Raw genomic sequence first — 15,358 nt, forward strand, 5'->3', positions numbered from 1 at the left:
GTGGTGAAACAATGGAATGTGTTACCTAGGGAGGTGGTGGAATCTCCTTCCTTAGAAGTTTTTAAGGTCAGGGTTGACAAAGCCCTGGCTGGGATGGTTTAGTTGGGGATTGGTCCTGCTTTGGGCAGGGGTTTGGACTAGATGACCTCCTGAGGTCCCTTCCAACCCTGGTATTCTATGATTCTATGATAACTGCTTAAATAATATATATATATATATTATGTGTATATCTATCGGCCACACTACACTACATCTGCACTATAAATTTTGTTGATGCAAGTTATATTGGCATTCAGCTGTCAAAATTTGTATATCACTCGTGCATAATTTGCTCCTTGCGTTGGCATTGTGTGTACTCACCAGGAGTTCTTGTGTCAATGCACAATGCAGTTCATCACAGCTAGGTATCAGTGTACCATGTGCCACCATCTGACATGGTGCCTTTTAGGAAATGTTTGCAATATGTTCTGGGACAGAAATGACTTGCCCAAAGATCTCTGGGAGCTAGGAGTTAAGTTTCCAGCATGCAACTTATTCCATGCTATCCATATCCCAGAATTTTTGTGCTTTTAAAAAATTTTCCCACCAACACACTCAGCACTTTTTGGTGTCCATTATCTTTGACAGACACATTGAGTCCCACAGAGGTCTGCACTATTCTCTCAAACACTGGAAATACAGGACACACAATTCTCCTGTATTTACAGACCCACAAGAAGTACTGCAAAAACAGTTTGCTCAGGGACACAGCAAACAACAATTCAAGATTGTTGATGGAGTTCATGGAGCCGCTGCTGACAGTGGAGTGCCACTTCTGGGCCTGAGAAATTAACACTGACTGGTGGGTTTGCATCATAATTCAAGTGTGGGATGACAAACTGCAGATGTGAAAGATCACATCTTTGGATCTATGTGCTGAGCCCACCATAGCCCTGTAGAACAGGGATACCAAAATGAAAGTTCCATTGACAGTGGAGAAGCGAGTGGTGCTTACACTCTGGAAGTGTGCAACACTGGATTACTACTGGTCAGTTGGAAAACATTTTGGAGTTGGAAAATCTACAGTGGTGGTTGTTGTCATGTGGGCTATTAATTATCTCCTATTACACAGAACTGTGACTCTTAACAATGTGCAGGACACAGTGGATAAATTAGCAGCAAATGGGGTTCCCAAATTCTGGTAGGGTGATAGATGGTACACATATCCTACGTTGGCACAGAGTACATCAAAAGAAAGCTCTATTTTTCTATGGATATGCAAGCTTTGGTGGATCACCAGAGATACTTCACCAGTATTACTGTGGACTGGTCAGGGAAGATGTGCTTGCATCTTTAAAAACACAGGACTGGTCAGAAAGCTGCAAGCCGGGACATTCTTTCCCAACCGGCAGACTACCACTGACAATATGGCAATGACAATAGTGATTCAGGGGGACCCAGTCTATCCCTTGTTTCCCTGGCTCATGAAGCTGTGTGTGGCTACCTCAACCAGCACCAAGAAATGATTCAGCTACTACCTCAGCAGGTTCAGAATGACAGTCAAATGTGATTTTAATAGACTGAAGGTGTTTACTCAATACAATGGATCTCAGTGACAAAAATATCCCAATGGGTAGCTGCCTGTTGTGTCCTACATAATATCTGTGAGGCAAAAGGGAGAAAAGCTGCTGCCAGGGTGGAGAGCAGAGGTGGAGCAGCTGTCTGCTGACTTTGAACAGTGAGTCAAACAGTGAGGCTGTTACAAGTGCTTAACAAGGAACTGTGCAACTGAAGAAAGTTTTGAAAGAGCACTTTAACAGTCAGCCATTGTTCTGTGTTGCAGTGGTTTCTGGGCCAGGAGTTTTGCGTTCTGTTAGGAATTATGATTCAGGTACATTTATAAATTTGACTAGATGTTTTATTGAAACTATGGATTATGTTACGTTTGCTGTACCATTATAAATATTGGACTGTGTGTTTTCTTGAACTAGGAGTTCTGTGGTGCTTTACAAGTGCTGGGTGCTTTGAGTATTCGTATGCATTCTGCAATATGGGTTGTAAACTAATAAAGATAATTCAATTTTCCATAAACAGAAATTTCTTGAGTGGCAAAAAGAGTGCAGTTTAACAATGCGCAAAAAACAAGAGGCAATGCATTACAAACCTTTAACATAAATTAACAGACTCGGATTTTGAAATTGGAAAGGCAACAAACATTTCTGTCTGCTTCAGTGCACAAGTATAGTCCATTGTGACTACTCATACATTAACCATAGTTCTCACAGGTCAGGGTGTGTGAAGTTGTGGTTTTCTTTGCTGTTCCCTGGCATGGAGTGGTAGGAGTAAGGATGCAGCATGTGATACCAAGTGGTATGTTGGGAATGTAAGGAGATGCTACCATGGAGTTCTCAAAGAACTGAAAAGGGTGGAGACTTTAGGATTTTGGGACCTGTAGGTCAACCAGGGTCTGCAGCATTTGGATATGCTGCTGCCTCAGAAGACTCATTATGTTCAAATGCATATCACTGCATGTCCTTATGGGGTTCCCAGGCCTTTCTCCTGTCTCCTCTTCCCTTCTACAGGCCATCTGCCATGTTGACCCTCCAGGCCCTTTGTTTACAGTCCTATGCAGCACTGGCTTGCAGGATCTCACAGAACACATCCTCCTAGTCCTCTTCTCTTTCCTTCTCATCAAGGTCAGGTGTTCTGGGGATCTGGAGAGGGTACACCTCCAGGCCGCCACGCCAGAAGCTGCTGATAAAAACAGAGATGTGTCATTGGATTTATAGTCACAACAGAAAGGGAGAGACACGTTTCAAAATTCCCTTCCCTTACCCCCATAAAAAAGTGTAATAAGACATAACTATTGACACTTCAGCCTTGGGAACCCTCTGCAGAGCACTGCTCTCCAGCTCCAACCATAGGGATTGGGAGTGGGGAAAGAGAAAGAATTTTAATTGCATGAAACAATAAAATGTTGGTCCACCTTCCATGGGTATGAATATAGGGCAATGGCATTGAATATTGGCACTATTTTCCAAAGCTGGTGGTGATTTTAGCTGATATCTCACTCCTGAGGCCTGGGCCTCACCCCCTGGGCCTGCATGCCACTAGCCTGTGTACTGTAATGGTGCCAGCTGAACTCATTGCAGACTGATGTGGGAAAGTGTCCTATCTCAGAGGAAGAAATAAGGTAGCCATCCCTAGAAGCCTTTGGGACTGGATTGCAGAGTATCTCCATGAAAATTTCAGAGATCTCTCAGGAAGATACAATGGGCATCTCTGTGTATATAAACAAACTGCTCCGCATGGTACCCTCTTCTCCCCACACCCACCTAACCCAAAAAGGGAATGAAAAGCACATACCAACTCTACTTCTATTTTTTGTACTGCTACCTTTTCTCGTACTAGTAAAAGAATGAAACAGCAATGTGTGTGTCTTGCGGATGGGCCAGGTGCCATCTTTATATTTAAGCACTGTAAGGAAAAACACATGCACACACTTACCTGAGGTCACTGCCTCTTCACTGGGTGTACCCGTGCTCAGCTGGTGGGACTGGCTAAACTGTGGAGGTGTCTCAAACATTTCTGTCTTCCCTCTGCTCTTCCTCACTGTTCATGGTGTGGGTGGTCTTGCGTCCTCTGAGGTATCCATGGTAGTGGGGTCCTGGTGGGGTCTCCACCAGGTATGGCATACAGCTCACTGTGAAGGCAGCAGATCTAGTATCCTACTCCTAGTATCATGGCTAGTTGGCAGTTGAACACGAGGGAGAGCCACTAGGTATACTCAGTAAAGTGAGCAATCAGGAAAAGGCATTCCAAAAATCCATGGCAGTGGCTTCTGGTTTCTGTGACCCCTGAGCAATGGAGTTCACAATTATGACCAGAATGGCCAGCGTTGCAGGAAATGGAGCATTGCAGGAGAACTGCTAACTTTACGTCACTAACTGCTAACTTTAGGTCACTGTCAAGTCACGGAGTGCCTACACTTGAACAGCATTAACCTCAGTAGGTCAACCATGGCTCAACACTTTTCAGGGGAGGTGGTTTTATCACCATAATGGGGCACTTATGTCAGGCAAAGACAAATTTCATTGTAGACACATGCACAAATGGGTTAATGCAAAGTGACTCATGTCTACCTAACTTTATAGTGTAGACCAAGCCATAGTGTATCCTCCTACAAAAATAAGTACCTAATTTATGTAAAGGCTTATATTTAATTGCAAATCAAGATGTTTTAATGGTTATCAACGAATTAGAATCAACCGGTCTTTAGGAAAATAACTGAAAAGTACAAATGCAAAACTAAGGAGTGAAATCAACACTTTGTGCTTGCTGAATTAAATCATGGTTAAAATCAGTGTTTTAAATCATTTTGACTTATATCAGTCCACCCTCATATATGAGAGATTAGGTGGGTGAAGTTATTACCTTTTTTATTGGACCAACTTCTCTTGATGAAAGAGAAAAGCTTTTAAGCAACAGCGGATCTGAAGAAAAGCTGTATATTGTTCAAAAGCTTTTCTCTTTCACCAACAGAAGTTGGTCCAATAAAAGATACAATCTACTTCCTTGCCTCTTATATTCTTGGACCAACACAGCTACAAACACTTTCATATGTAACAAATGAAAAAAAGGGAAAGTAGACAGTAATCAATATAAAATTAGATATTGATAAGATAAGTAAACTAATAAGGGATGCTAAAGATATCAGGGAAAAATCCATGGATAGCTGGGTCAAGGATAACGTGAATTATGTCAGAAACCAAAAAATATCATATCACGAGAGGGAAATGGTAAAAATGTTAATAATGATGTAGAAAAGGCAGAAGTGTTCAATAAATATATGTTCTGTATTTGGAAAGAAGCAGGATGATGTATTCATATCACAGGAAGATGATGAACTAGTAATTTAGGAAAACATAAAACAGCATCTACTAAGGATACACATTTTTTAATCAGGAAATCCAGGCAGCTTGCATCCAAGAATCTTAAAAGAGTTGGTTGAGGAGACCTCTGTTCTGCTACTATTAATTTTTATTTAATGAATTGGTATTGGAATACCAAGGAAATTCCAGAGGATTGGTAATGTGCAAATATTCAAAAAGAGCAGGTGGTTTGATCCAGGTAATTACAGGCTTGTTATAATGTGATGTCAACCCCAGGCAAAATAATGGAAAAAAATGATACAGGATTCAATCACCAGGAAACTAAAGAATTAGACTATTATTAGTCTCACAGGTGGGTCATGGGCAGCCAGACCTAGTGGTCAGAGCCAAAGTCCACACTCATGAAACAGGAGTCAAGAATCAGCTGGGTCAGGATACCAGCAGATCAGAAGCAGGAGACAAACTTGAGGTCAGAAACAAAAGTCAGGAACCAGAGTCGGGCTAGGTCAGGATTCTGGTGGGTAAGAGGCAAGAGGAAGACAGGAGATCAGAACCACGAATCAGATACTAGGAATCATACAAGGTCAAGGTGTCAGGAAATCAAGCTGTGGGAGTGGGAGAAGGATGCACAAGGTATACAGTCCAGAACAGGGAGGAGTCCTGTGGTTCTGAAAGGTTCCTGTTCCTGCTGCTGGCTTAAATAGGGTTCTGTAGTTCCCTCAGTAGGTGTCTCAATGGGAGCAACTTGCTCCGGCAATTGCTGGTTTTCCCTGATAAACTGCGCAGCTTGGGCCTGCAGTGCTTGATTATCCACCTGGAGGCAGAGGGACCATTTGGGCAAGTCTGATGCTTCTGGTGGCTGTAGTGGTGTTGCTACGTCCATCGTTCTCACACAGAGCTCAGTCCTATAGGGTTATTGTGGTCTGAACAAGCTGTCACGGCCCAGTCAGGGGCAGCCAGACATAGTGGTTCGAGCCAGAGTCCACAGTCACAAAACAGGAGTCAAGATTCAGCTGGCTCAGGATACCGAGAGATCAGAAGCAGAAGACAAACTTGAGTTCAGGAACAAGAGTCAGGCCAGGTCAGGATCATAGGTGACGGCTCTGGGGGTGCTCCGGGGCTGGAGCACCTACAGAAAAAAATTAGTGGGTGCTCTGCACACACCGGGGAGATCCGCTGTTGGCAACTGCCAATCAGCTGTTTAGCATGGGCAGCAGCCCTCATCAGCTCTTTGGCTGGCTGCAGCCAATCAGCCATTTGGCGCGAAGTCCCCGCCTATCAGCTGTTTCCCCTGCCGTGGCTGAAGCTCCCAGAGGGCTCCCATTGCAGGCATGTGTGAGTCCTTTTAATTTTCAGGGCAGAGGGAGCTGGGCTAGGGGGGACAAGCAGCTAGCGCATGGCAGCTTCTGGGCCTATCTGAGTAGGGGTTGGGGAGTACGGGCTCGGGTGTTTCTCAAGGAGCAAGCCAGCCATTCTCAGCCCACTCTGGTGTCTCCTCCAGAACCTATGCTCCCCTCCAGCCAGGAGAAACCAGCTGCAGACCCCCTTACTGCTGGATAGAGGGACAAACCAAAAGACATGGCTCCTTTAAGAAAAGTTTGCCCTTGTGTCTGATGAGTGAACTTGGAATGGGGCCAGCAGCTTGCCCCCTCCCCATGCTCTGTCTAGCCAGTTGGGTGCGCCCAGCCACGGCCAGAGGTGAGAGGGGCTTCACTGCAGCCCCAGCCCCAGGTGCAAATGAGCAGCCTCCCCCAGCACGGACCCTGCCTGTGCCTGGACCCTTCACATGCGGGGTCTGGGAGGTCCCAACCCCTACGGTTCTGACCCAGGTCCCAGGGCGCTGCATCCCTTCCCCCATGTGTGAGGAGACAGGAGGGGGGAACACAACACCAATACTTCTAGCCTCAAGCTCCCCATGGGCTCTTCTCCATGGCCAGCTCTCATGCCTGTGAAAGTAAGGCTTGCCCAGCTTAAAGCTGTCTCCCTCTCACCCACACCCAGTTTAAGCCTGCCTGAGGGGCTTTTCCCTCCCAGAGAGGAAGTTTATCTCCCCCGCTTCCCCCAACCAGATCAGCGTCCCCTCCTCCCCGCATCAGGAAGGATTGTAACCAATTGGTGAGGATATTTGCTCAAGCTTTCCCCAGGAAAGGGGGTGTAGGCTTCGGGGAATATTTTGGGGGGAATAGGACTCCAAGTGGTCTTTTCCCTGATTGTTTGTTAAATCACTTGGTGGTGACAGCGATCCCAAGGCAGGAAAGGAATCTGTGCCTTGGGGAAGTTTTAACCTAAGCTGGTAAGAATAAGCTTAGGGGGTCTTTCATGTGGGTCCCCACATCTGTACCCCAGAATTCAGAGTGGGGAAGGAACCCTGACAATACCCCATCACATTCTAATGATAAAATATAGCACACTAATAGGAGGTTTGTAGTGGGGTTCTGTGTGGATCAGTAGTAGACTGTTTGCTATTCAATATTTTTATCAATGATCTGGAAGGAAATGTAAAATCATTGCTGACAAAACTGCACATGACAAAAAGATTGGCAAAGAGGAAAATATGAAGAGGATAGGATAGTTATTCAGAGTGATCTGGATCATTTGGTAAGCAAAACAAAAATGCATTTTAATACAGCCAAATGTAAATGTATACATCAAGGAACAAAGAATGCTAGCTGTGCCTACGTAATGAATGACTGTTTCCTGGAAAACAAAGAGACAAGGTGGGTGAGGTAATATTTTTTTGGACCAACTTCTGTTGGTGAGACAGAAAACCTCTGTTAGCTCTCACCAACAGAAGTTGGTCCAATAAAAGATATTACCTCACCCACTTTGTTTTGCTAATATGCTGGGACTGACACGGCTACAAAAACACTACATACAACAAATCCTGGAAAGCCGTGATTCTGAAAAGGAGTTAGGGGTATCAGTCGACAAACAACTGAACAGGAGATTCCAGTGTGATGCTGTGGCAAAAAGGGCTAAACAGTCCTTGCATATATAAACAATGGAGGAATGAACAGAAGTAGGTAAGTGATTTTATTTTTGTAAGCTATTGGTGAGACAGATATTGAAATACTATTGCAACCCTAAGATTGCCCTAGTACCAGATGGCCTGGAGCTCCCTGGTATGTAGCCATGAGTCTCAGCTGGCCTCAACTACTCAGTACACCTCATAAATAAATAAAATTAAGAAGTGATTTGCTTACAGAATATAAATACCTTCATAGGGAGAAAATACCCCGGTACTAAGGGGCTCATTTACCTAGTGGAGAAAGGCATAACAAGAACCAATGGCTGGAAATAAAAGTTAGACAAATTAAAATTTGAAATAAGGCTCAAAATCTTAACAATGAAATGCTTAACTATTGGAGCAAACTATCGAAGACTGAATGCCATTCTGAAAGATATGCTTTACTAAACCACAAATTTTTGGTTTTGTGACTGATGTGATTAGGCCCTATGATGGTGTCCCCTGAATAGATATGTGGGCACAGTTGGCAACGGGCTTTGTTGCAAGGATAGGTTCCTGGGTTAGTGGTTCTGTTGTGTGGTGTGTGGTTGCTGGTGAGTATTTGCTTCAGGTTGGGGGGCTGTCTGTAAGCAAGGACTAGCCTGTCTCCCAAGATCTGTGAGAGTGATGGGTCGTCCTTCAGGATAGGTTGTAGATCCTTGATGATGCGTTGGAGAGGTTTTAGTTGGGGGCTGAAGGTGATGGCTAGTGGCGTTCTGTTATTTTCTTTGTTGGGCCTTTCCTGTAGTAGGTGACATCTGGGTACTCTTCTGGCTCTGTCAATCTGTTTCTTCACTTCAGCAGGTGGGTATTGTAGTTGTAAGAATGCTTGATAGAGATCTTGTAGGTGTTTGTCTCTGTCTGAGGGGTTGGAGCAAATGCGGTTGTATCCTAGACCTTGGCTGTAGACAATGGATCGTGTGGTGTGGTCTGGATGAAAGCTGGAGACAGGTAGGTAGGAATAGCGGTCAGTAGGTTTCCGGTATGGTGGTGGTGTTTATGTGACCATCGCTTATTACCACTGTAGTGTCCAGGAAGTGGATCTCTTGTATGGACTGGTCCAGGCTGAGGTTGATGGTGGGATGGAAATTGTTGAAATCATGGTGGAATTCCTCAAGGCCTTTTTTCCATGGGTCCTGATGATGAAGATGTCATCAATGTAGCGCAAGTAGAGCAGGGACATTAGGGGACAAGAGCTGAGGAAGGGTTGTTCTAAGTCAGCCATAAAAAAGATGGCATACTGTAGGGCCATGCGGTTATCCATAGCAGTGCTGCTGATTTGAAGGTATACATTGTCCGCAAATGTGAAATAGTTATGGGTGAGGACAAAGTCACAAAGTTCAGCCACCGGGTTTGCTGTTCCTGATGGCTTGTAGTCCCTCTTTGTGTGGAATGTTGGTGTAGAGGGCTTCTACATCCATAGTGGCCAGGATGGTGTTTTCAGGAAGATCACCGATGGACTGTAGTTTCCTCAGGAAGTCAGTGGTGTCTCGAAGATAGCTGGGAGTGCTGGTAGCGTAGGGCCTGAGAAGGGAGTCTACATAGCCAGACAATCCTGCTGCCAGGGTGCCAAGTGATCACTCTGGTTACAGTGTGTATGGTAATACCCATTGTTTCATGTTCTCTATGTATATAAATCTCCCCACTGTATTTTCCACTGAATGCATCTGATGAAGTGAGCTGTACCTCACGAAAGCTTATGCTCAAATAAATTTGTTAGTCTCTATGGTGCCACAAGTACTCCTTTTCTTTAAGTGTACTCTGATTGAGCTTATTGCCAGTCTTGATGTTTTAAGTACATAGAATCATAGAATCATAGAATATCAGGGTTGGAAGGGACCTCAGGAGGTCATCTAGTCCAACCCCCTGCTCAAAGCGAGACCAATTCCCAATTAAATCATCCCAGCCAGGGCTTTATCAAGCCTGACCTTAAAAACCTCTAAGGAAGGAGATTCCACCACCTCCCTAGGTAACCCATTCCAGTGCTTCACCACCCTCCTAGTGAAAAAGTTTTTCCTAATATCCAACCTAAACCTCCCCCACTGCAACTTGAGACCATTACTCCTTGTTCTGTCATCTGCTACCAGAGAATAGTTTAGATCCATCCTCTTTGGAGCCCCCTTTCAGGTAGTTTAAAGCAGCTATCAAATCCCCCCTCAGTCTTCTCTTCTGCAGACTAAATAATCCCAGTTCCCTCAGCCTCTCCTCATAAATCATGTGTTCCAGCCCCATAATAACTTTTGTTGCCCTCCGCTGGACACTTTCCAATTTTTCCACATCCTTCTTGTAGTGTGGGGCCCAAAACTGGACACAGTACTCCAGATAAGGCCTCACCAATGCCGAATAGATGGGAATGATCACGTCCCTCAATCTGCTGGCAATGCCCCTACCTATACATCCCAAAATGCCATTGACCTTCTTGGCAACAACAGCAAACTGTTGACTCATATCCAGCTTCTCGTCCACTGTAACCCCTAGATCCTTTTCTGCAGAACTACTGCCTAACTGCTCGGTCCCTAGTCTGTGGCAGTGCATGGGATTCTTCTGTCCTAAGTGCAGGACTCTGCACTTGTCCTTGCTGAACCTCATCAGATTTCTTTTGGCCCAATCCTCTAATTTTTCTAGGTCCCTCTGTATCCTACCCCTACCGTCCAGCGTATCTATCATGCCTCCCACTTTCGTGTCATCTGCAAACTTGCTGAGGGTGCAATCCACGCCATCCTCCAGATCATTAATGAAGATATTGAACAAAACCGGCCCCAGGACTAACCCTTGGGGCACCCCGCTTGATACTGGCTGCCAACTAGACATGGAGGCATTGATCACTACCCATTAAGCCGAATGATCTAGCCAGCTTTCTATCCACCTTATGGTCCATTCGTCCAGCCTATACTTCTTTAATTTGCTGGCAAGAATACTGTGGGAGGCCATATCAAAAGCTTTGCTAAAGTCATGGAATAACACATCCACTGCTTTCCCCTTATCCACAGAGCCAGTTATCTTGTCTTAGAAGGCAGTTAGGTTCATCATGCATGACTTGTCCTTGGTGAATCCATGCTGACTGTTAAGGTTCACTTTCGTTTCCTCTAAGTGCTTCAAAATTGATTCCTCGAGGACTTGCTCTACGATTTTTCCAGGAACTGAGGTGAGGCTGACTGGCCTGTAGTTTCCCGGATCCTCCTTCTTCCCTTTTTTAAAGATGGGCACTACATTAGCCTTTTTCCAGTCATCATAAGCTATCCAGCATGTGCTGAACAGAAGCAAGGACCACATGGAAACCTTTTTCCATTTAGCAAGATAAGTAGTTCTAGTTGATGGTTTTCTACTATTCAGAAGAACATCCTGAACTTCTCTAGGGCAGGATTCCTCTGCTGATGTTAACCACCTAGCCCCCAGGCCATCAGGTGAAGGGCCGGAAGGTGGGAGTGGAGGAGGCAGCCATGATTTTGTGAAATCAAGTCCAGGTGAAGCAGAATTGACAGTGGGGGAAACAGATAGATAGGTCTGAGACCTCAGAAAATCAGTTTTGATGGGGCCATGGCAGGGTGATCAGTATAAGTGCTGGGTGATCAGTATAAGTATCAGTGCAGGGTGATCAGTATAAGTATCAGTATAAGTGCCTTGTCTTGCTTGATAGGCCTTTGGGTAGAAAAAGCAAAGGGGGAAAGGCATACATGAGACCAATGACCATGGCATCAGGAAAGTGTCTATTATTAAACCTGGCCTGGGGCCCTCCCGGAGCAAAACTGGTGACATTTTCTGTTATCTGCTGTTGCAAACAGATCTACTTGGAGAATTCCTGAGAGCTGGAAAATGGACTGTGCTATGTCTGGACAAAGGGACCACTCTGGTGTTTCAACTTGCTTAGATGACCATGCCAGCATATTCTGAGGCCCTGGAAGGTAGGCCTCTTTCAGAAGTATAGAGTTGATAATGCAGAAGTCTCAAAGTAGAACTGTTTCCTAGCAGAGCAGTGAGGACCAGGTCCTGCCCTGTTTGTTTACATAAAACATAATCATCTTATTGTCAGTTAACACCGACATGCCCCTTCCTCTGACGTGAGGAAGGAACACTATGCAGGCTAATGATATTTAAATCTAGCTATCCTGTCCTTCCTGAAGCAGTATTTAAAGCCCTTACAGATGCTACATCTCCGACAATCAGCTGAGGTGATGTGACACTCTGTATCTCAAAGAAGCACCCTGCAACTCCCATATTCACCACTGTCTTATAATTATGGTATGTTTTGTACAAAATATACCTTGTATGGTATCATTTTTAAAGTCTTGATTGTTGAATATTAATATCCTGTTGGATTGTACATGCTATCATTGTAAGTGAAGTTATGAAGTTTTGATATGTGTGTGTTACTGAAATGTTGTGAGGTTGGGAGATGCCCACAAAGCAACCTGTCCATTACAACAAAGGAGTAGCCATTAATAGGTTGTGGGTTTAGTTTGTGGGGTTGGCTCATCAAACACAATTAATTAATTATTATAGGTGAATTCTTAGAGGATGGTTGACATACCATAGGGGAAGACTAATTCACGTCACAGTAAAGATCTTTCCCAGCAAGATAGAAGAAAGTATGATGAGAGTTGCAATATCATCACTTGGCCTCTCTCCTTCTTACCCCCGCCCCCACCCCCATCTCAACACCTGGAAGAACGTGTGGAAGACAAAGACTTTGTCGGGGGGAAGGGTAGTTCCAGTCTGTGTATTTAGGAATTCTAACCTGTCAGGGTGAGAAAAGCTGTTTGATTCAACTCTTGCTTAGACTAAAAGTTTACAGAGTAACAGCCGTGTTAGTCTGTATTCGCAAAAAGAAAAGGCGTACTTGTGGCATCTTAGAGTGAGTACAAGTGAGCTGTAGCTCACGAAAGTTTATGCTCAAATAAATTGGTTAGTCTCTAAGGTGCCACAAGTACTCCTTTTCTTTTTACTGAAAGTTTAGGGTTTAGCAGGTGTGTTTACTTTTCATTTTCTTAAGGTAACTACTTTAATCTTTATGTCTACCACTTATAATCACTTAAAATCTATCTTTCTGCAGTTAATAAATCTGTTTTATATTTTACCTAAAACAGTGTGTTTTGGTTGAAGTGCTTGGGAAATTTCAGCTCAGGTTAACTGGCCAGACTTCTGACCAGTGCAAGACGGTACAGTTCTGGGGTGCAAGACTGAGGAGCTGGGGGGAACTGGCTGGAGCCTCCTTCTTGATGGTTCATGAATGGCTGGGAGATCATTCATGTAACTCAGTTGGGTATGGCCCTGCTTATGGATGTCTGGGTAAGTGCAGTGCCTATCAGAGACTTGCAGCTTGACATCAGCATCACAGTATGAGGAATACCCCAGGCTGGTGGGTTTTGGAGAGCACAGTTGTCCGACAGTCCAGGTTGCACTCCAGGGACCCCTTCACAGGTGAGGATCACTGAAAGGTATTGCCTTACCACAAGAGTGGCAGAGCTTGAAACTGGACAGCATAGCATATGTCTGGTGCTGGGACTAGTCCCAGACTGGGCGTCACAACAACAGAAAAAAAATTTTTTTAAACTATACTAATCATAGAGATTCTAAAACGGGAACGATTTACATGCTAGATTAAAAGACTTGCAGAAGCCAAGAAGAGAGCTCAACAACCATCACGGGCAGTAGGAAAGAACAGAGAAGGTCGGGGGCAGCTCTACCTTTTATGCCTGCGCACAGTGCATGAGACAACAGAGGGTGCTCATGCTGCCCCATATAGTACTGCTAAGGGAAAATCTCTCTGAAAACTGTGCACTGGAATGCACATGCACTGGCAGTGCAATGGACATGTGCAATCAACTCAAAGAATCATAGAACTGAAGGAATGAAAGGGACCTCAAGAGATCATCTAATCCAGTCATCTGCATTCACGGCAGGATTAAGTATTACCTAGACCAGGGGTTCTCACAAGAAATTTTTTGGTGGCCGCTCTGACAATTTTTCCTAAAATACTTAGTTAACTTTAGGAAAAACAAATAAATATGAACATATACACATCCAAATCATTGTAATTTATTTCTGTAGGGGTTTTTTTCAGACTCAATCATAAAAATAATGTACACTTGTCTCTGTCTTTAGTTCTTTACTGGAACTAAACAGAATAGAAACAAAATAAGATGCTCTGCACATTCTTGTCCATTTTGTTGTTGTTTCTTTTGCTTTTTTGGCTGTTTTTTTTTTTTAGCCTTGATAGCTAGTAAGGCTGCTTTTGTGAAAACTGATATATGTATATTTGTATGTATCACTTTTCACAGCAGACTTATGCAGCCCTGGCAAGCCATGGATGGAGAGATAGGTAGGGAGGTAGTGGGGGCCAGGGCGATGGATGGGAATGAGCTCAGGGCTGTAGCCTGAAGCCCCCATAATGGGAGATGGAGCCTGAAGCCCTGTGGCCGGAGCCTGGCACCTGCCACCCCAGAGCTGAAGCCAGAAGCCTGACCTCCACCACTCCTAGGAAGGTGGGGAACTCGCACCAGCTACCCGTTCCTCTGGCAGAGGAGGGCAGCCTCAGGGGAGGGGCCATTGCTCCACCCCTTCAACTCCCCCATCACTGCACAGGAGGTTGTGGCCGCAAGAAAATATAAATTTAGTTCATTCATCTTTTTACTGAAAAATTGTTAGACTAACACAAAAGGGAGACAATGCAGATGCCACAACAACCCTTCGGATATGGAATTTGATACAAACAAGAGGGCTCCTTCTCTCCCCCCCATCCCCGGCTTATCTATTAGAGACATGCCACAATTTCAACTGAGTTATCTAATTCTAATATACAAAGTATAGAAGGAAAAAGGATATATAGACATTAGCCAGCTATACCATAATAATAAAATTATGGAAATCAATGCCATCAAAGAACTCATGGAGAATATTAATATAATACATTATAATATAATAGCTTTGGCTTATTTTGAACTAAATCATTATATCATAACCCATCTAGGAAGCAAAAGATTCAGAAGACTATTAATGAAAATAAGAACACTAATGTAGGTAACGCCAATTCTAAGGCCCTGATGTTCACATGATACAATGAATTGTTGCTGATGGAACTGGAAGACAGGACTACCTCTAGTGAAAAATGGGAAAAAAAATATTTCATAATAGATATAATTTTAGAACAATGGAAAAATATCTGGAGGAGAGCCAAAATGAATTTGTGTAATGATAAGGACAATTATTACAAAATATTTTATCAGTGTTACAGCCATTAAGCTAAGGAAGATACATTAAAAAGGGAGTTGTTATTAATGTTGGAGAAGATTAATTCGATAACCTTCACAGGCCATGGAATTTCATCCAATTATGCCTGTAATAAGCCTAATAACTTGTGTTTGATTAAGGTATATAGTCACTATAGGGCAGTAGTGGACAACCTGCGGCCCATCAGAGTAATCTGATTGTGGGCTGCGAGACATTTTGCTGATGTTGACCGTCTGCAGGCACAGCCCCCTGC

At 44.1% G+C, this 15,358-nt stretch overlaps 1 protein-coding gene across 1 annotated transcript in view; it reads right to left on the minus strand.

The window, feature by feature from the left end:
• Positions 1-15,358, minus strand: part of SLC12A7 (solute carrier family 12 member 7) — a 334,753-nt gene that overhangs the window by 34,049 nt on the left and 285,346 nt on the right. The gene's annotated exons all lie outside the window — the stretch shown is intronic.

This window comes from Lepidochelys kempii, chromosome 2 (assembly GCF_965140285.1).
Source record: "Lepidochelys kempii isolate rLepKem1 chromosome 2, rLepKem1.hap1, whole genome shotgun sequence".
Lineage (NCBI taxonomy): Eukaryota > Metazoa > Chordata > Testudines > Cheloniidae > Lepidochelys > Lepidochelys kempii.